Source organism: Ahaetulla prasina, chromosome 1, assembly GCF_028640845.1.
Source record: "Ahaetulla prasina isolate Xishuangbanna chromosome 1, ASM2864084v1, whole genome shotgun sequence".
Taxonomy (NCBI): domain Eukaryota; kingdom Metazoa; phylum Chordata; class Lepidosauria; order Squamata; family Colubridae; genus Ahaetulla; species Ahaetulla prasina.
The window spans coordinates 142,609,569-142,630,018 of record NC_080539.1 but is presented as its reverse complement, the minus strand read 5'-3'; the positions used below and the strand labels follow the sequence as shown (position 1 = coordinate 142,630,018).

The window sequence follows — 20,450 nt, the reverse complement described above, 5'->3', positions numbered from 1 at the left end:
GATAAAACCTTTTCAAAGCAATGATTTATTTATTTATTTATTTTATTAAATTTTTATACCGCCCTTCTCCCGACTCAGGGCGGTGTACAGCCAAGATAAAACACGAAATATATACAATTAAAACATTTAAAACCTAGCAAATTGCAAAAAGGCTGATAATTAAAATTTAATTTTAAAATTTTAGAAATATTAATAAAACCCCGAATTAAAATTTAACACTATTATGCCAGTCCCGCTTGAATAAATAGGTGTGTTTTTAGCTCACGACGGAAGGTCCGAAGATCAGGCACTTGACGTAAGCCAGGGGGAAGTTCAGAGCGTCGGTGCCCCACAGAGAAGGCCCTACTCCTGGGGGCCGCCAGCCGACATGATGGATAACCCATTGCCTTTCACAGATGAAGCATAGCTCCCATTCAATTCTAATTACTATTTATATCAATTGGGTTGATGAGCTTTAGAATCAAATAACTTTATACACACTCACATCTACACTTATCTACAGGAAGAAGATTCTAGTTGAAGGTCCAGAAAAACTTTCTAAAAATAAGAGCTGTTCAACACCAAAATCACTTTCCCTATACTAGGTATGTTTATGCAGAGATCCCATAGCCATCTGTCAAGAAATTTTGAACCCCAGAATCCACCCGACTTGGGTGGTGGATGAATTTAAACAAACAATTTGAATTATAGTACTGAACAAAATGGCTTCTACGTCTGTATGCAACATGGATGGATTCTGTGTCTGTATACAACATGGATGGATGGATGGATGGATGGATGGATGGATGGATGGATGGATGGATAGATGAATGAGTAAGTGGGTGGGGGGGTGGGTGGATGGATGGATGGATGGATGGATGGATGGATGAATGAGTAAGTGGGTGGGTGGGTGGGTGGGTGGATGGATGGATGGATGGATGGGTGAGTGAGTGAGTGAGTGAGTATGTGGGTGGGCGGGTGGGTGGATGAATAAATGAATGAATGAATGAATGACTGAATGAATGGTCATTTTACAGGAGAAAGAAAAGACTCCTTTATGTCAAATTGTTTGAATGCAAGAATTTAATACACTGTAACTATTTGTACCAAAGAGTAAGGCATTTATTGTTTTTGATCCCAGCAGAGAATCTTTTGCTTTTAGGAAACAGAGGATTTTGAATTATCACCCAGATGAGGGGTAGGCAAGCTCCATGCCTTTAGCGCATCTGGCAGCACTGTGCCAGAATAAAGAACTGTGGAGATGTTCTGTGGCCAAACATCGTTGCATATAAACCGGGGTGGGAGATGTACCACCATCTGAGGTTAAGTCATAAAAGGAATCCTTTGGGAGAACTTATAAAGATTGGGGTGTGTTCCTTGTTGCCTGATGGAAATCTTGTTGGCTTGTGCTGGGTCTGATTATCTGATGTTCTGGCAAGCAGACATGATGTTACTAGAACTTCAACTCAAGAACTTTCAGCACAACAGCCACATAAGCATCATCAGTGATGGGTTTTCTTTGGCTTCCAGGTTCTAGGAATTTCTTAATGATGGGAAAAGAGCTTATCCTTGCTTTGAAAGCCTAAAGCAATAAATAAACAATGTTTACCATATTGAATTTATAACCCAGACATTCGCTAGTCAAGAGAGCTCGTTGTGGTTGACAATATAAATCAAAAGCATTGATAAAACCCAGCCATCATAAAACATAATAAAACTTCAGAACACAATAGAAATCTGTAAATAAAATAATGTCCAAAAATATGTACAAATATAAATATATCAGAGATATACCTCTGTTTACACCTTGGAAATGCAAATTCCTGGGTCAAGAAGGATTGAGCCTTTTCTTTGAACAAACTAAGGAAGGAACATACAGGTAGTCCTCGACCGACAATAGTTCATTTAGGGACTGCCCAAAGTTACAACAGCACTGAAAAAAGTGACTTCCGACTGTTTTTCACACTTATGTCCATTGTAGCATCCCCATGATCACATGCTCAAACTTTGGATGCTTGGCAACTGGCATGTATTTATGACAGTTCCTGGGGTCAGGTGATCAACTTTTGCAACCTTCTGACATGGAAAGTCAATGGGAAAGTCAGATGCACCTTACAATCATGTTACTAACTTAACAAAGTGCAGTGATTCATCTAACAACTCTGCTGAAAAAGTCTTAAATGGAGCAAAACTCACTTAGCAACTGTCTTGCTTAGCTACAGAAATTTTGGTTTCAATTGTTGTTGTTTTTTTTGGTTTACATTTATATCCCGCCCTTCTCCGAAGACTCAGGGCGGCTTACAGTGTATAAGACAATAGTCTCATTCTATTTGTATATTTTTTTTACAAAGTCAACTTATTGCCCCCCCAACAATCTGGGTCCTCATTTTACCTACCTTATAAAGGGTGGAAGGCTGAGTCAACCTTGGGCCGGGCTTGAACCTGCAGTAATTGCAGGCTCTGTGTTCTAATAACAGGCTTCTTAACGGCCTGAGCTATCCCGGCCCTTTTTCAATTGTGGTGGTAAGTCGAGGACTACTTGTAAAGCTGAGGTCACCACAAAATCGCCCTAAGCGATTCCAACCCAGCTTCCCCTCTGAATCTGTAGTAACCCATTTAAATTTCATTGGAGTTCTCTATTTATGACATTTGTGGGAAACTATTTTTCTAGTTAAGCAAGTTCTAAGGGTTTTAGAGATTTATAGATAAAAAAAAAAACATCTTGTGTGTAATCCAGACCCAGACCCATAGCTGGGGCAACTTGGCCAAATGGTGTCGCATGCTCTCATATGGAAGCATCTGATAGAAGCTTGGCCATCGTATTCTGGATCCAGGGTAATTTTCAAGGGATCCCCACTTAAAATGTGTTACAATGGTCAGATCATGGGTAATAGTGATCAAGTTGGATAAATCAATAGTTGATAGATCATTTGTTCATCAGTAGTTCCTTGCCATTGTGTTGACCTAGGTACTGAAGAAAAGCACAATGTCCAAGAACAATGCCCAGGTTGCATGGTTGCTCCTTGAAAGGAAAAGAAATCTGACTGGCTTTAAACAAGGTCCCATCTCTTTGAACTGACTCCCCCAACTATCATGTACACTGCATTGTTTGGATTCAGCTTTTGCCTACTCGACTCATCCAATCTGCAATCCAGGCCAAATAAACACCCCCTAGAGAACCTGGCAGGCTCTGGTCATCATTCCCAACTCATTCATATAGATATAAAAATGCCCAGGGGAATGAATAAAAAGTCAGAGGCTACTAAGTGGAACATAGAGTACTTCCTCAAGATTATAATCTGAAAATGCCCCTGAGGTGAGATAAGAGAGGATCTGTGATTAAAGTGTGGTTCCAACTTCTCAAGGCAATTTGGAAGGATCCAAATTCAAAGATGTCAATCCAGGAACCTAAACTGAGAAATATTATCACTGGGCTCCCTCAATAGATTGTCAGAGCAACCTTTGCCATCACACGCCATGCTCCAGCTTGAAATGAATCCTAAATATCAGTTGCATCTAGAAGGACTTGGAGCTGCTTGGTCACTATTCATTCCACCATCTTGATCAGAAATGGCAGATTTAAAATTGCCTTAAGGGTTAATAAAAAGGGAAGGATCTGGCTACTTCAACGGAGGTAGAATTGCCCCCATCAAAGATGGCGCCACCCTTTGGTTGAGAAAGGATTTAAAGCATAATTTATCGTCTTCAAAAAATCTGTTCCAGCCACTATTAGTCACAAGAGAGCTGTATCTAAAAGACATGTGATGATCCAAGCTTACTCAAGCACCTTGTTCCCATCTTCAAGGGGCACAGGAGAAAGCCAAGGAAGATGAGGTACATTAAACCCGTCCCTTCCTAAATAACCCTGTGAATCAGTGGTGAAATCCAATTTTTTTAAACTACCGGTTCTGTGGGCATGGCTTGGTGGGCGTGGTGTGGGTTGGTGGGCGTGGCTTGATGGGCATGGCAGGGGAAGGACACTGCAAAATCTCCATTCCCACCCCACTCCAGGGGAAGGATACTCCAAGATCTTCATTACCACCCCACTCCAGGGGAAAGATACTGCAAAATATACATTCCCAACTCACTCTGGAGCCAGCCAGAGGTAGTATTTGCTGGTTCTCCAAACTGCTCAAAATTTCCGCTACCAGTTCTCCAGAACCTGTCAGAAGCTGCTGGATTTCACCCATACTGTGACTCCACTGGGGGATATGAACAATTTTAGGAAGAAATCACAAATCCTTGAGTCGATCAGAGATGGTTCAAGTAGGCCTTTCAAAGTCTTCTGGCACAAGTTCTTGAACCACCCAGAAAGTTCTTTCCTGTGGGCAAAATGGAGACCAAAAAAATACCCATTGCTGGACTTCAGTACCTATGATCCCCCCTTTGTGGCTTAAGTAGCAGCATAAGTCAGAACTAGTATGTTCATTTATATTATGCGAATAAAAGCTGGTGTGATAATTACTACTAGATTACCTGTAGTTGAGGGAATGGTACAAGAATATCAGCTTTTCTCTCTTCCAACATTAAAATTGCTTCAAGCAATTGTATATCTGCCCAGCTAGGAATTCTTGGTTATGATGTTTCAGAGCCTATAAAATACAAAAAATGTGCAGTTGAACCAAAAGGTACATTAACTGAACTGTGCCCAAGCTTTTTATTATTAATTTACTTTCCTCAGAAGAAATATACTGTAACTTATAACCTATTACAGAAGCATCCTAGGTTATTCAATAGGGACTAAACAGAATAGTTTCTCTATACAATAAAACACACACATATACATATCAAATGCTATAAATGGAAGAATAATTGGAAGGAGAGAAGAATAAAGAAGACCCCTTGAATACACTGCCACGTTTATTTAAATTCTGGGGCAGAAATCAAAATCTGCTCTTATCTAAACAAATCCACAAAACATCAACTTTTCAATCCTGTTGTAAGCAAAAAACCTCTAATAACTTTAAGATGGTTAATAGGCAATTTCCAAGTGATTAAAAGGTGAGGCTTGCAAAAGGTTTCACTCTGCCTGCCAATGCTTAAAGTTAAACCCATGGAAAATCACTGACCTACAGTCTCCTCACCATCCAGAGCATATGTGGGCCATTTCCCATCCTCTCCTTATCCGGAGAGGTTCCTAGGAACTGGTCTACTCACCAGTTCCTTGACCTCTGTCATGGTGATTGGCTCCACTTTCACAGAGCCATCTTCTGTTTACCTTCTCCAAAGGTCACTTTCCAGTGATTCGTAGTCATAATGTAACTTAAACACATAATTTGTTCAAACCAGGAAGCTGACCAGAGAGGCCACTGGACAATACCAATAGAAGGAAGAAGTGGAAATTCCTGAGAAATCAGATGAATTTTTTGCTTCGGTTTTAACTTCTGAGGTTATTTGGACTTCAGCTGGAATTTATGTTTCGGCAGGAGAGAGAAAAAGTTGTTTTTGGGCAAGTGGAGTAACATGATTTTTTGCCAAATCAAAAATAAACAATTCTATGGAAAGAAGGTTTTAAAAAGCCAAAATATGCAACCGCTGATGATCTGAAAAAAATATAAATTGATTTTTAAATTAAGCATCTATTCTCAAAGTTCAGAAAACAGACAATATAACCAAACAAAACAGTACAAAGCTCAAGGATATCTGCTTGAATGCATTAACAAGCATTATTTTATATATACCATTTCTTATACTCTTCCAGTTCAAGGAGGAATCCAAGAAACTATAGGTCAGTTTATTTAACAAGTAAAACATCCTTATTCAAGCAATATTCTAAGGTCAGAAGTCTGTCCCGTAAATTAGATAATTACCTGGTGGCTGAATCCATTTCTCAAATTACTTAATACAGTAGCTGAATGGTAAAAGCCCCAACTAATTTTTATCAGTTAATATAGTATTTTCATTTTTATTTTTATCAGTTAATATAGTATTTTCAGGTGACTCACGGTGGCTCAGGGGCTAGGACCTTGAGTTTGTCGATTGAAAGGTCAGCAGCTCAGCGGTTTGAATCCCTAGTGCTGCCGTGTAATGGGGTGAGCTCCCATTATTTGTCCCAGCTTCTGCCAACCTAGCAGTTTCAAAAGCACGTAAAAATGCAAGTAGAAAAAATAGGGACCACCTTTGGTGGGAAGGTAACAACGTTCCGTGCGCCTTTGGCGTTGAGTCATGCCAGCCACATGACCACGGAGACGTCTTCGGACAGCGCTGGCTCTTCAGCTTTGAAACTGAGATGAGCACCACCCCCTAGAGTCGGCAACGATTAGCACGTATGTGCGAGGGGAACCTTTACCTTTTACCTATAGTATTTTCAAGCACTGTGTTTGAAAAAACAAAAAACTAATCCTAGTCTATTTGGCCATTCTTGGCTAATTTCCCAGATCTGAAGTGCATTGTTGTGCATACCAAAATATTTGGAGTTTATCATACGTTGCCACACAAACTGTTTTGGATGGTGACCAGCACAGGATCATACCCTGTTTCCCCCAAAATAAGACATCCCCTGATAATAAGCCCAATCGGGCTTTTGAGGGCATGGTAATAAGGCCAAGCACTTATTTCAGGGTTCAAAAAAAATATAAGACAGGGTCTTATTTTCGGGGAAACATGGTAGCAAGCACTGATTGGAATGTTTTGTCCAGTTACGGCACAGGAGACAACATCATCCTGTCATACTTTAGGCTGGATTCACACAATACATGGTTGAACAATCCATTTGGCTGCTTCAAATAACAGGTAAAGTTAAACCTAAGGAAAATATGTAACTGCCCGGGATACTGTGTGAACGTGGCTTACATTTCAAAGGGAGAAAGACAAAAACAATCTGATATTTTAAAGAAAAGTGCCTAAAAATCTGCCTTCAGTGCATGCTCTGAAGCCAATGCCATTTTCCCCTAAATGAAGGGATAACTGCTAGAAGAAATGTTAAGTGCAGGCCTACCTTTTCATAGACTGGGAGGTACCTGGTCTCGGCCTTTTCGATAATGGCAGCAAGTTACTTCTCCTTTTGCTCGGGTGAAGAAAAAGCATAGAACAAAACAAGGCCCATCAGGTCCATGGTCCCTTCCACGTACATGTCAATTCTGTGAAGATAGACAGGAGAAATGTTACATCACACTTCAACAAGCATTGAATTTAATTTAGCTTATTATTGTTTACATACTTGTATCAGATATTGGGACTCTCAAATACCTAACGGGCAGATTTGTGTCACAATGTCACTGGGCATATTGTCGTTTTGATGTCATCTTGGCTTGCTGCAGAAATCTTGTCTTGGCTAGAGCAGCTGATCCCCAGCTTCAATAGTCACATGTGAAATGCCTATTTTCCTGAAAAGGCTCATTGTGTGGGGCCATTTTCTGTACTACAGTTGCCAAATTATTTTATGGCTTTCTTAAATAGGCCATCACTTTTTTTCTCCTCTGCGACTGGAAAAACAGAGACACCGTCCTCTGAGCAAAGCTAATTCAGGGCAAGATGGCAGGCTGTGCATGGAGTGAAACATGACCACGTATACATACAAAAACATGACCACGTATACATACAATTTCTGAGAATTGGCTCAAATGTGCACTAAAAAGATACTTCTTTTGCCCTTGCTTACATATTTCACTGTTGAAGAGCTTAGAGATGAAGGACAACTCCACTGGCAACAGGGACTGGAAGAAATTTCAGAAGACAATTGCCCAAGAAAAGCAGGTGTCAGCCCCTGGTTTGCCAACTGGCCCGTAGTTGCCATTTGGGCAGGGAAGGAAAGCCGCCAGCTGGGACATGCATCCAAGCCTGATGACAACCATGCCCGCCAAACACCTGCATGTCACACAACTTAGCCGCGCAGAAGGCGTACACGCTGTGGGGCCCCTGCCAAGCTGCGGAGAGGGCAGGCACATCTACAAGAAGCCCGCTGTATCTATGGAGCCCTCAGATGTCCACCTGAGCCGCAGGCTTCACAAACAGCTGATGCACAGCAGAACAGATGGGGCGGCGGAGTGCCCGCAGGTGCAGGGAGCATGGCATGCAGGAAAAGAGCATGGTAGCTGGATGAGAAAATCTGACATTGCAAATATGAAGGCAAATTGGTGGTGCGTGAGAGGTGGAAAGTATAAGGGGAGGGGCCCAGGGAGTGGAACCACAGGGATGGGGTAGAGAGCTTTTTAAGAGGTGGGGGGTTAAACCACAGTAACACTGACTTTGTTTTCTTCGTTGTTTGTCACTCCGTGCCGTGTTTCAAGCTTGCAAGGTAAAAAGTGCCCAAATTAACTTTGTCTGCATTTCTTGTCTGCTAAATGCCGGAATGTGACACAGGGTCTATCAAACACTCTCTGCAAGTGCCTGATTCCTTCAAAAGGTGTTGGACTAAATATGGCGATACTGGCTTGGAATGACGGGCACTGTAATCCCCTTTACCTGGAAACTGAGATAACTCTATTGGCCTGTATACATATTTCCTTTTCTAATTCTCCTCCTAAATTCCCATAGAGTAACACAAAAATGGTGAACTACTGTATGGCTATTAGATAGAGGGAAAAGAGGGCTAGCCCAAAAATTTTGCACAAGTTGTTTTATTCCCAGCTTTTTAAAACCCAGAATGGGGTCCTTTGAGCAGAGATGGCCGACTGAAGACAGCTTCACAGGCAGAGCTGACAATTGCAACTTTGTACAAGGAATCCAAAGCAGATCCAAAGCAATCTTTGATCTCTGGATCAAAGAGAATGATGTGAGATTGCCCAAGCTATTTCTCTTATGGTCATTCCTTTTCTTTACAAGGAGACAGCATAACAGCAAGCTTGAGGGAGGAGGAGGGGGAGGAGAAACCAGGAGACAGGGGAATTTACTATTTTGCTCCAGTTACAAATTGGAGACTTCCAAGAACACTTAGATTCATGCACTTCCCTTGCTAACTATTTTAGGAAACTGCCTATTAATGGATTTAAAAAGTTAAACACCTTCCGAATGGCATAATTGAAAACACTGGGAGAATGAATGCTAATAATCCTCAATATAAGAATATGAAGATTTACTTCTATAATTTATAATAACTTAAAATAAACAGCAAAAGGCGAGGTAAGGTTTTGGCTACAGAAAGTTCTGAGGATTCAAAAACTTTAAATATATGGACTTTAAATATTAAGATTTTGAAATTATTTTTCAAAAAAATCAAGCGTATGTTTGTAGAAAAGAGTTTGGAGTTAAAAACCAAGCAATTTATAATAGCGTTTAGAGCAGCGGTCACCAACCAGTGGTCTGTGGACCACTGGTGGTCCGCAAGAAAATTTTGGTGGTCCGCAGAAAAATTATTTGCATTTTTTATCTTGCACTAAATCAGGGGTCCTCAAACAACGGCCCATGGGCCGGATACATGCAATAAACATTTGTGTTGCTGCAGAGAGTCTCCCCCTTTGGGGTCTTTTTGTGTGGGTCGGAGGGGGGCAGAAATTCCAACTTGAGGTCTGCTTCAGCCTCCTGGTGTGGGGCTTTGGGCAAAGGCTGGAGGGAAGCGCCACTGGTGGCAAAGAGCCGGAGGGCCTTGTTCCAGTGGGACTGCATCATGGCCTGGAACCGGCTGACCATCTCAGCCCACTAAGCCTCCAGGCGCTGGTACCTGGCCTTGCACTCCCACAGGTCTTCCCTCTGTTTGGAAAGCCTATGCTCCTAGTCCTCAGTGAGGTGCTTCGGCTGAGCCTCCTTCTCAGTCAGATCCAGTTTGAACTGAGCTGTTTTGCCAACTCTTTGCTTAGCTCCAATAACTGCCTCCTGTTGAGGCAGTAAGGAGCCCAGGCGCACCAGCGAGGAGGAGCTGGGAGGGTGGGGGGCGAGTAGAGACCAGCAAGGCACCCCTCAATTTGAGTGACATCAAGTTTACCACGCTCACCTAGTCACATGACCACCTAGCCACACCCACCCAGCCAGTCATTAGACATATCATTTTAGTGGTCTGTGGGATTTAAAATTATGAATTTAGTGGTCCCTGAGGTCCAAAAGTTGGGGACCCCTGGTTTAGAGAATAACAGAACAATGGAGTTGGAAGGGACCTTAGAGGTCTTCTAGTCCAGAGATCACCAATCTTTCAGACCTCAGGGACCACTAAATTCATAATTTTAAATTCCGTGGACCACTAATATGATTTAAAAAAAGATAAATAGTATTTAATGCAATATAAAAAAACACAAATAATTCTTCTGCGGACCACCAAAATTTTCTCATGGACCACCGGTTGGTGACCACTGTTCTAGTCCAACCCCCAGCTCAGCTTATACCATTTAATACAAAAGGTGTTCCAATCTCATTTTAAAATCCTCCAATGATGGGAACACCCACAACTTTTGGAGGCAAGTCGTTCCATTGATTAATTGTTCTGCCAGGAAATTCATCCTTAGTTCTGGGCTGGTCCCCTCCTTGATTAGCTTCGATCCATTGATTCTTCTTCTATCTTCTGATGCTTTGGAAAATAGGTTGTCCCCCTGGCAGCTCTTTAGATATTGGAACACTGCTAACATGTCACCTCTAGTCTTTCTTTTCATTAAACTAGGAACAAAGGAATTAACTATGAATTCTGTCCCCTTTTTGCAATTATTTCATTTGTTAGTAGAAAAGCTGCAAAACCAGACCATTCCAGTTCCACCTTGACTCGGTCGCTTTTCTGGTTGTGCCCAGAGCTGGTATCGTTACCTCTGGTCCCATTTCTACACAATATACCTGAGTCATGGATTGTCAGCAGGATTGACAGGGCAGGACCAGACAGGCAAAGCCAATATTGATATTGGCAATCAGAGCAAGCCTTGAATGTGATTGTGAAACTTGCTTGGACCAAAGAAAGAGGAAAATATGCAATATATTTTGCAAGGAAAGACAGAAGGTCTGTATTGCAGATAAAATAAAATTACAGGTTATCTAAAATTGATTTTGACCTTTCTTTTGTTAGTCAAGTCACTGGATTGCAGTCCAGAATAGTAAATCGCTGCTCTTTCACCATGAAAGCTAATTGGTTCAGACACTCTCTTTTGAAAAGCTGGGCTCCTCTGTGCGAGGTCAAAGGTAATGGCCTCTTTCCTGCAAAGAGGGTGTTTTTTTCCCCAAGTTATTGGCTCCAATCATAGATAGGAGACAGCCGAATTTTGCAAGAAGTCAAATGGGACACTGACATTTTTTTTAAAAAGCATGCTGTACAAATGGCTTTAGATGGAAAGCCAAATTACACGTAATGTTAAACTTTGCATTTAACCTACTAGCTTTTCAAAATGCACCTTTTTACGGGGAGGGAGGAAAGGGAAGGTGTCCATGAAGTGAAGCAGGATTTGTCTTGGATTCATTGGCTGGTAGGTCAGTTTGAGCCCTGCCCTGGATCTCAACAAATTTGCAATGGCAACTCATCGTTTTCCGACTGGGCTACTGCAATTCATTGCATGTGGGGTTGCTCTGAAAAATCACACATTAACTGTAGTTCGTACAAAATGCCATTGTCTCATTATTGCCCAACGTTATTCACCAAAAGCTGATTATACCCGTGATTTGGTATCTCCACTGTTGTCATTAGATTTCCACATGCAATTTAAAATCCTGGTTTAACTCATGATACCCTGCATAATTCATTCATATGTATGTATGTATGTATGTATGTATGTGTGTGTGTGTGTGTGTGTGTGTATGTGTGTATGTACATTCAAATCCCAGAAGGGTATGGCTAGCTGTTGAGAGCTAAATAGCTTGAAATAGATCTATACTAGTCTCCCTTTATTTCTTTGTCTATATATATACATATATGTGTGTGTATATGTGTGTGTGTATATGTGTGTGTGTGTATATATTATACACGTACATATATATATATACACATACACATACACATATATACACATATATACATACACACATACGTTTTTCAACTGTTGCTCTGGCTATTTTTCTTTTGCATTTTGGCTGCATGATTTCTTTAGTTATTATTATGATACCATAATAATAATTGTTTACCATTTGGATTTAAATGGTGTTTACTATGGACATTTAATTGGCTGTATGATCCATGGAATCTTTTTTAAAAAAAGAAATTTGCTAGTAGAATGAATAAATAATAAATAGCATGCTGGTAGAATAAATAAAATCATATATAACAAAAGGTATATAATTAATTTGAAATAAATAAATAATCTAATGGGATTCCTTAATCCTGGAAGGTCCTTAAGGGATAGGTGTGGGAACCACTCAAATTATTTCCTTGGAAATGACTGCCATTTGTAGAAAGCTTCCAATATGGAAATATCTAGGTTGTGGGGGAAGGGATTGGGGATTGGACAATTATTACAAAAATATTATAACCTTTCAATGCTCTCTCTCAACAAACCCAATAATCCTGCTTTGTTTAACTTCTCACATGTAGATGCAAAAATCAGGAGCACGTGCCAGTAGAACATTAATGGGTGACATGGGACTGGCAAAACATTTACCAGAGGATCCAGGACTATTTTATATACCACGCCAGAAATAAATAATCTAAAACCTTTTTCTTCTTGGCCTGCGAGAATTGTTTCTCATTCATAGCCAATGAGCATTGGTGAGCATGTGGGAATGCGGCAATATTAGGGGAGAGATTTTGGATCAGGGCTGAGATGATGAATTGCAATACTGTACTGTGCTCGTTCTTTCAGATCCTTCCCAAGTAGATTATATTCCCCTGCAGTGTAATTGAGAATAACCTTGGTCTGGACCAGCTTTAGCCCATCCATCTCCATCAACGGGACTTGATCAAACAGCAGGTATCCATCTGGAGGTAGGGGGAGAGAAGGCAAGAAAGGAAAACACAGCATCACTGACCAGGTCTAGGATGTAATAGCATAGAGTTGTACAGAGTTAAGCAATATGCTATTGCTATATGTGTTAGTTAATTTATTAACTAACACATATAGCAATAGCACTTAGACTTATATACCGCTTCACAGTGCTTTTACAGCCCTCTCCAAGCGGTTTACAGAATCAGCCTATGGCCCCCAGCAATCTGGATCCTCATTTTTTTACCGACCTCAGAAGGATGGAAGGCTGAGTCAACCTTGAGTCTGGTGAGATTCGAACTGCCAAATTGCAGGCAGCTGGCAGTCATCAGAAGTAGCCTGCAGTACTGCATTCTAACCACTGCGCCACCTCGGCTCTTAATAGCTCTTTATGCAAAATGAAACAAAAGCTGCATCCCAAATGTTGCTGCAGATTTAAAAGTAGACTCCACCAACTCAGGAAAAGAGAATGGTATCTGTTATTAGGAATAATCACTCTAATCCTTTCCACATCTTCACGGTTCCATCATATTTATAGATATTTTATTGATTGATTGATTGATTCAACGTATATGGCACCCATTTTACTGTTCCATCAAGTCTGGGCAGCTTACAATATGATAAAAAGGTTAAAAACATAATACAAAACAATTAAAATTAAGAAAGATTAAATAAAGACTGAAAACCAAGAGGGACAGGTGATATGGGGCTAGCGATCTCATCTCTATCCCGTCGGCCATCCCCGGTATACAGCACCTCTATCGGGGCCCATATTTTCAGCTCTCCTGGAAGGCCAGTTGCGTGGCATCTGACCTCACCTCTAGGGGGAGAATATCCCAAAGATGGGGCCACAGCAAAAGGCTCTTCTCTTCGACTAACCAAATTTTTTGGGCAGACAGGGTCAAAAGCAGACTTTTTTGCTGGAACAAGTGGGATGAGCCAATCATATGATGAAAGGTTGCAGGAACTGGGTTTGATTAGTCTAACGAAGAGAAGAACTAGGGGTGACATCTAATATTTGAAGGACTGTCACAGAGAAGAGAATGTCAACCTATTCTCCAAAGCACGGAGGGCAGGACAAGAAGTAATGGATAGAATAGAAACTAATTGTTTCTAATTAATTAACAATTAATCAGTAGAATAGATTGCCTCCAGAAGGTGTGGGTGCTCCAACACCTGAGCTCTTTGAGATTAGACAACCATTATATATATGGTTGTGTAATCTCTTTTATTATATATGTGTATGTGTGTGTATACATATATGTGTGTGTATACATATACATATATACATACATACAGCTACACACACACACACACACACACACACGTGTGTGTGTATGAAATTAGACAGCCATATGCTCCATCCTGTGAAACGAAAGCTCCACCTGCTCCAAATACATAGCAAATTGCACTCTTGGCACAGATTTCTCCATTGCACGTCATGGCCAGCAGCTATCTTAGAAAGCCATCATTTTTTCTGCCAATCCTTTGCTGCCAGTTCCCAAGACCTGCTTTCCTGGGGCAACTTCATCATTCTGCTACAGGACGTGGCTCACAAAGCCAAACAGAGCAGGCTGCTCATTATACAACTTGTGAATGCAAATATGCTACCTGCTCTAATACATGCCTGCAAAACATGGACACTAACCTCACAATCAGTACAAAAGCTAGGAGTGACACATAAGAGCCATGGAAAGATCCATGCTCGGCATCGCAAGACAAGATAGAAAGACCTGCACGTGGATTAGAGAACAAACAAAAGTATATGATGCCATCACAAGAGAAAAAGAATTGAAATGGAAATGGACTGCTCACATAGGAAGAACTGATGGCAGGTGGGCCAAGGTTTTCATAGAATGGATCCCACTTGATAAAAAGCATCCACGAAAGAGACCTAAAACAAGATGGATCGATGACATCAGCAAGTATTGCGGGCCCAATTGGCAAAAGAAAGCTCAGGACCATATAGGTTGGAAACATGCAGAAGAGGCCTTCATCCTGCAATGGATAGATAATGATGGAGGAGGAGGAGGAGGAGGACCTCTCTTTTCATGTAGACCACAGATGACTCACTGAACAAACACTACGCTCTCTTGCGCCTATTGGAGATTACTTTTTTCATGGAGGACTGAGAGAGGAGACCAACTATGAGTGCCTGAATCATTTTACGATGACACTGAAAAACGTAACTCATGACCATTTTTCACAGTCACAACCTTTCCAGCATCCCCGTGATCATGTGATCAAATTTCAGATGCTTGGCAACTGGTTCATAGTTACGATGGTTGCTGTGTCCCCAGGTCATGTGATCCTCTTTTGTGAACTTCTGACAGGCAATCTCAATGGGGGAGCCAGATTCCCTTAACAACCAGGTCACTAACTTATCAACTGCAGTGATTCACTTAACAACTGTGGCAAGAAAGCTTATAAAATGGGGCAAAACTCACTTAACAACAGAAATTTTGGGCTCAATTGTGGTCATAAGTCAAGGACTACCTGTAGCTCCATATAAGGTAACGGTAAAAGTTCCCCTCGCAGATATGTTGTTCCTGACTCTAGGGGGTGGTGCTCATCTCCATTTTAAAGCCGAAGAGGCAGTGCTATCCAAAGACGTCTCTGTAGTCATGTGGCTAGCATGACTAAATGCCGAAGGCACACAGAACACTTTTACCTTCCCACCAAAGTTGATCCCTATTTTTCTACTTGCATATTTTACGTGCTTTCAAACTGCTAGGTTGGCAGAAGTTGGGACAAGTAATAGGAGCTCACTCTGTTATGCTGCGCTAGGGATTTGAGCTGCCGAACTGCCAGCCTTTCTGATCGACAAGCTCAGCGTCTTAGCCACTGAGCCTGACATAGCTCCATATACGAAAGGAGCAAAAGGGAAGGCAGCAAGTACAGGAAATCCTCCAGAAAATTATGCTGAGCACTTCTAATGCACCATCAGTCTAGACTGATTTTAAGTCTTGCTAACAATTTCAGCATCAGATTCTCATATATTTCTCTAGAAGAAGTGTAACTTAAAATTCTTAAGTGATCGAGGTCTTAAGGCTACCTTATAAATCTCCCTTTCAAAATTAGGCCAACTAAGTAGCTTAAACAAAACCATTGTTCAAAAATGGGGTGATATAATTCAGTGGTGCAATCTACACCTCAGTCACTTGAATTCAGTCTCATTCAGGTATTTCAGAGTAAGAGTTTATGCTTTGGGGCCATCGGGTGCACAGAAATGACAGATTAAGGCAGTCAAACTAGGCATTTAATTTACACTTAAAAGTTTGTTTTGATTCCTTCTTCTCGAAGGCGTCAAAACAAACTTTAAATATAAATTAAAATTCTCGAAGAAGTTCTTGGAAATCATTTTTCTACTGTAAAAAGTACACATTTTGACAATACTAATCACTATTTTATTAGTCGTGTTTTATTTCTTGGTAGAAGGGTTTAGTCGGGATTTGAGAAATGTTAGTAACACAATCAAACTGTCGATATAGTTAATGACAGACAGTAGCGTGTTTATTGGAGGAAGATAGAAAACAAATTCGAATTATATTAGGATGAATGCAACTCAAAAAAGTCCTATCTTTGTATGTTCTGCATCCTCTTCCCTCTTTGCAACTGTTTCAAGTTCCCACTCACAAAGCTTATCTTTCTTTGTTCTACTACTACCCCATTCAAAGGATCCATGAGTGTCAAGCAAAAAGCCCAGAAGGCAGCTGTGACCTCATGGTTTTCTATGGAGGTTTCTGCTCTATGGAACCCTCTTTTTCCTGAAGTCTGGCAGGCCTCCACCCTCTTACCCTCCCTAAAGTTTCCCCCCCCCCCAAGGGCTGGGAGAAGATTGAATAATTGCACGTTAGAAATTGCCATCAAGTCTTTGTTGTCTTTAATGTTTGTATGCTTTAATCTGTTTAGCTTTGTAGTTTCAATAGGACTTCATAAGTTGTTTTTAACTTTTGACTGGGAGCCACCCATAATTTGTTGGAAGATGGGCAACTATTTAAATGTTTTGAATGGATGGATGGATGGATGGATGATTGAGCAATGCTCCCCCACTACAATGCATGTAAAAAATAAATACAGCTTAAATTGTGTAGCTTTCATCTTGATCATTTTTGAGTCCCCCACCCTTGCCTCTGCAGTCACCCAGATCTCATTCAAGTCCCCAAGTCACTTCTCAAATTTGTTTCAATGGTAATAGATAAGAATAGTTGCTGTATTTACCGTTGACTAATTTCAAATATTGTTCTCGTGTTTCCAAAAATGCTTCGTCAAACTGGAAAAAGAGAGAAAAAACTGTTTTAACTTTGTATCACATAGGACAGAATTTTGAAAACTCGGTTTAAAATACCTTTGGGGCTTCATACTCCCCCAAATGAGAAAAGTTGGTTCAATGGGGGGGAAATTAAATATTTCATTTCATTTCTTAAGTCCTTCCAAAGCTCCACTTTCAGGGGAAAGATTTGGCCTCTGCCTACTCTTGAGTAGGGCTACTAGATCTAAGCTGCAAAACTAACAATGTCCACTGGATGGCAGCAAAAGGATAAAGGAAACCTTTTGCTCCCACCTAGTCAGCCATAAACTCCACTGAAGATGTTAGCTAGCCTGGCAAGGAAACGTTGAGAAACCAACCCACAAGCTCAGAGAACGAACCTTCACCCTCAGTCAGCCATATCTTTGTGACCTAGAGCTGGTACTTGCTATTAAGGACAAAGGGGGGGGGGAGAAAAGTGTGTGTGCTGGCAGAATACTTCAGTCCTTTATCTATCCCCAGAATGATCCCATGTGAGTGGTCAATTGAGAAATCTTTAGATCAAATCTCGAGGCAAAAAGAAACCCCAATTTCATTTTTATTCTAACACTGTAGAGGGCAGAGGAAATGGCCTTGAAGGATGGAGAAAGAGCTGTTACCAAGGCAATGGTTAGCAGGGCTTGAGCCTGTTCCAAGAAACTAATTTCAGTCTAAGGCAGGGGTCTGCAACCTTAAACACTCAAAGAGCCATTTGGACCCATTTCCCACAGAAAAGAAAACACCAGGAGCCACAAAATCCTTCCCGTGCCTGACTATTTCTTGAGCGGCCACAAAACTAGCCTATGTATTTGAATTAAACCAGGGGTGAAATGCTCCTGGTTCAGACCGGATCGTCCGATCCAGTAGCTATGGTGGCGGGTGGTTTGGAGAACCGGTAGCAAAAATCCCTGCCCCCCCCCCATGCCCAGCTGAGCCGCACAATCATCAGAGGTTTCTTTTTTACTTTTAAAAGCACTTTTTCTTCGGGCGAAAAAATGCCTTTTAAAGTTAAAAAAAAAGCCTCTGATGATCGCACAACTCAGCTGGGATCATCAGAACCTTTTAAAAGCATTTTTTCTACAACCTCTTCGGCCAAAGAGGCTGTAAAAAAATGCTTTTAAAGGGTTCTGGCAATCAGGCAACTCAGCTGGGATCATCAGAACATTTTTCTACAACCTTTTTGGCCGAAGAGCTGCAGGTTGCTGGCCCCTGGTCTAAGGCCTCGCCCTAGTTCACACAAAGAGAAAGCATATTCAGAGTTGCAAAATTCAATTACTATACCTGTTTGCAATGGGGTGTACTTGGATTCCTAGGAGGAAGGAGGTGCATTTCACAAGATTAAGCAACAACTCAATTCAAATAGTTTGTGTGAGAGAAAGTAGTTCTCTCACAAATAGTTGCAGGGGTAAATGCTTTCGGGGGGATGTTAGCATGCTTTAGTTTGGCAAGATTCTGTCTATGGGTGAGGAACAATAAAGAAATCTTCTTAGAGGAATCACAATGTGCCTTTCTTGGTTTTTGAAACCTGACACTGTTAGAATGAAAGTAGCCTTGATCTGTGTGGCTTTGCTTCCTTTGACTGGTCAACCTTATAGGGCTGACAAAAAAAGAAGAAACAAAGCTCAACTCCAGCTGCTGCTAAAAGCCAGCGTACAGATTCCGTTAGTCCTCTGCCATTGAAATAGGTCAGTTTGGGTTTCCCAGACATATTTTGCAAGTTTTGGATCTCCTGATAAATTGCATGATAGAAAATAAATAAATTTAATATAATCCATTATTTCTAATAAAATGTATACAACCTTGCAGAAAAAACAAACCATAAGTCTTGTGAAAATTCAGCTGCAGGTGGTTAGTCTACTGAGACAAATGTTAAAATATGGGTGTGATCCAGCGGTGACATCCAGCTGGATCTATCCAGCTCGCATGAACCAGTAGCGCTGGGAGGCTCCTCCTACCCGCCGGGACATCATTACGTCCCATTTTGGACCCTGTGCATATGCGCAGAAGGCTTTGCGCATGCGCAGAAGAGGTATGCGTGCTCCCATTCCCGAACCGGTAGCGAAGGTAAGTGGATTTCACCGCAGGTGTGGTCTGCTTATAGATTGACAATGCAATTCATTTAAGGTGCGTGTGAGAACTGTGTCTGTTCTTGACAATGAAAGAATGCCATTACGTTCTCCATAGTGATGGAAAGCTAACAAGTAAATGCAGAGATTACAAGGGAATTGGTTTAATGTGCCTGGCAGTTTGATACAATTCTGATTGAAATTATTTCAGGGGTGAGATGATAATGAGAAAAATTTGAGAAAGGAAAGGATTTATGCCTGGCAGTGGTGCACTGATCATATTTCTGTTCTTGTTCAATGTATAAATTTGAGAAATTTGATTGTACAATTATTGTTTAAAGCAAGTATAGATAAAGTAAATAGAATAGAATAGAATAGAATAGAATTTTTTATTGGCCAAGTGTGATTGAACACACAAGGAATTTTTCTTGGTGCCTATGTTCTCAGTGTTCATAAAAGAAAAAAATACCTTAAATAGTTTGATAGTATTGAGGGAAGTATTTGTTTAGCAGAGTGATGGCGTTCGGGAAAAAACTGTTCTTGTGTCTAGTTGTTCTGGTGTGCAGTGCTCTATAATGTCGTTTTGAGGATAGGAGTTGAAACAGTTTATGTCCAGGATGTGAGGGGTCTGTAAATATTTTCACAGCCCTCTTTTTGATTCATGCAGTATATAGGTCCTCAATGGAAGGCAGGTTGATAGCAATTGTTTTTTCTGTTTTTCTAATTATCCTCTGAAGTCTGTGTCTGACTTGTTGGGTTGCAGAACCAAACCAGACAGTTATAGAGATGCAGATGACAGACTCAATAATTCCTCTGTAGAACTGGATCAGCAGCTCCTTGGGCAGTTTGAGCTTTCTGAGTTGGTGCAGAAAGAACATTCTTTGTTGTCCTTTTTTGATGATGTTTTTGATGTTAGCTGTCCATTTTAGATCTTGCGATATGGTAGAACCTAGAAATTTGAAGGTTTCTACTGTTGATACTGTGTTGTCTAGTATTGTGAGAGGTGGAAGTATGGAAGGTTTCTCCTAAAGTCTACCACCATTTCTACGGTTTTGAGTGTGTTCAGTTCCAGATTGTTCTGGTCGCACCATGAGGCTAATCATTCAACCTCCCGTCTGTATGCGGATTCATCATTGTCTCGAATGAGACCAATCACTGTTGTGTCATCTGCAAACTTCAGTAGTTTAACAGATGGATCATTGGAAATGCAATCATTGTTATACAGAGAGAAGAGCACACAGCCTTGGGGGGGGGCCTGTACTAATTGTACAGGTATCTGATGTGATTCTGCTTAGCTTCACCTGCTGCTTCCTGTTTGTTAGGAAACTTGTGGTCCATTTACAAGTTTGTTCAGGTACC

The 20,450-nt window shown here is 41.0% G+C and overlaps 1 pseudogene; it reads right to left on the bottom strand.

The window, feature by feature from the left end:
- Positions 1-989: 989 nt before the first annotated feature.
- Positions 990-18,733, bottom strand: LOC131195431 (glutathione S-transferase 3-like; annotated as a pseudogene).
- Positions 18,734-20,450: the final 1,717 nt, after the last annotated feature.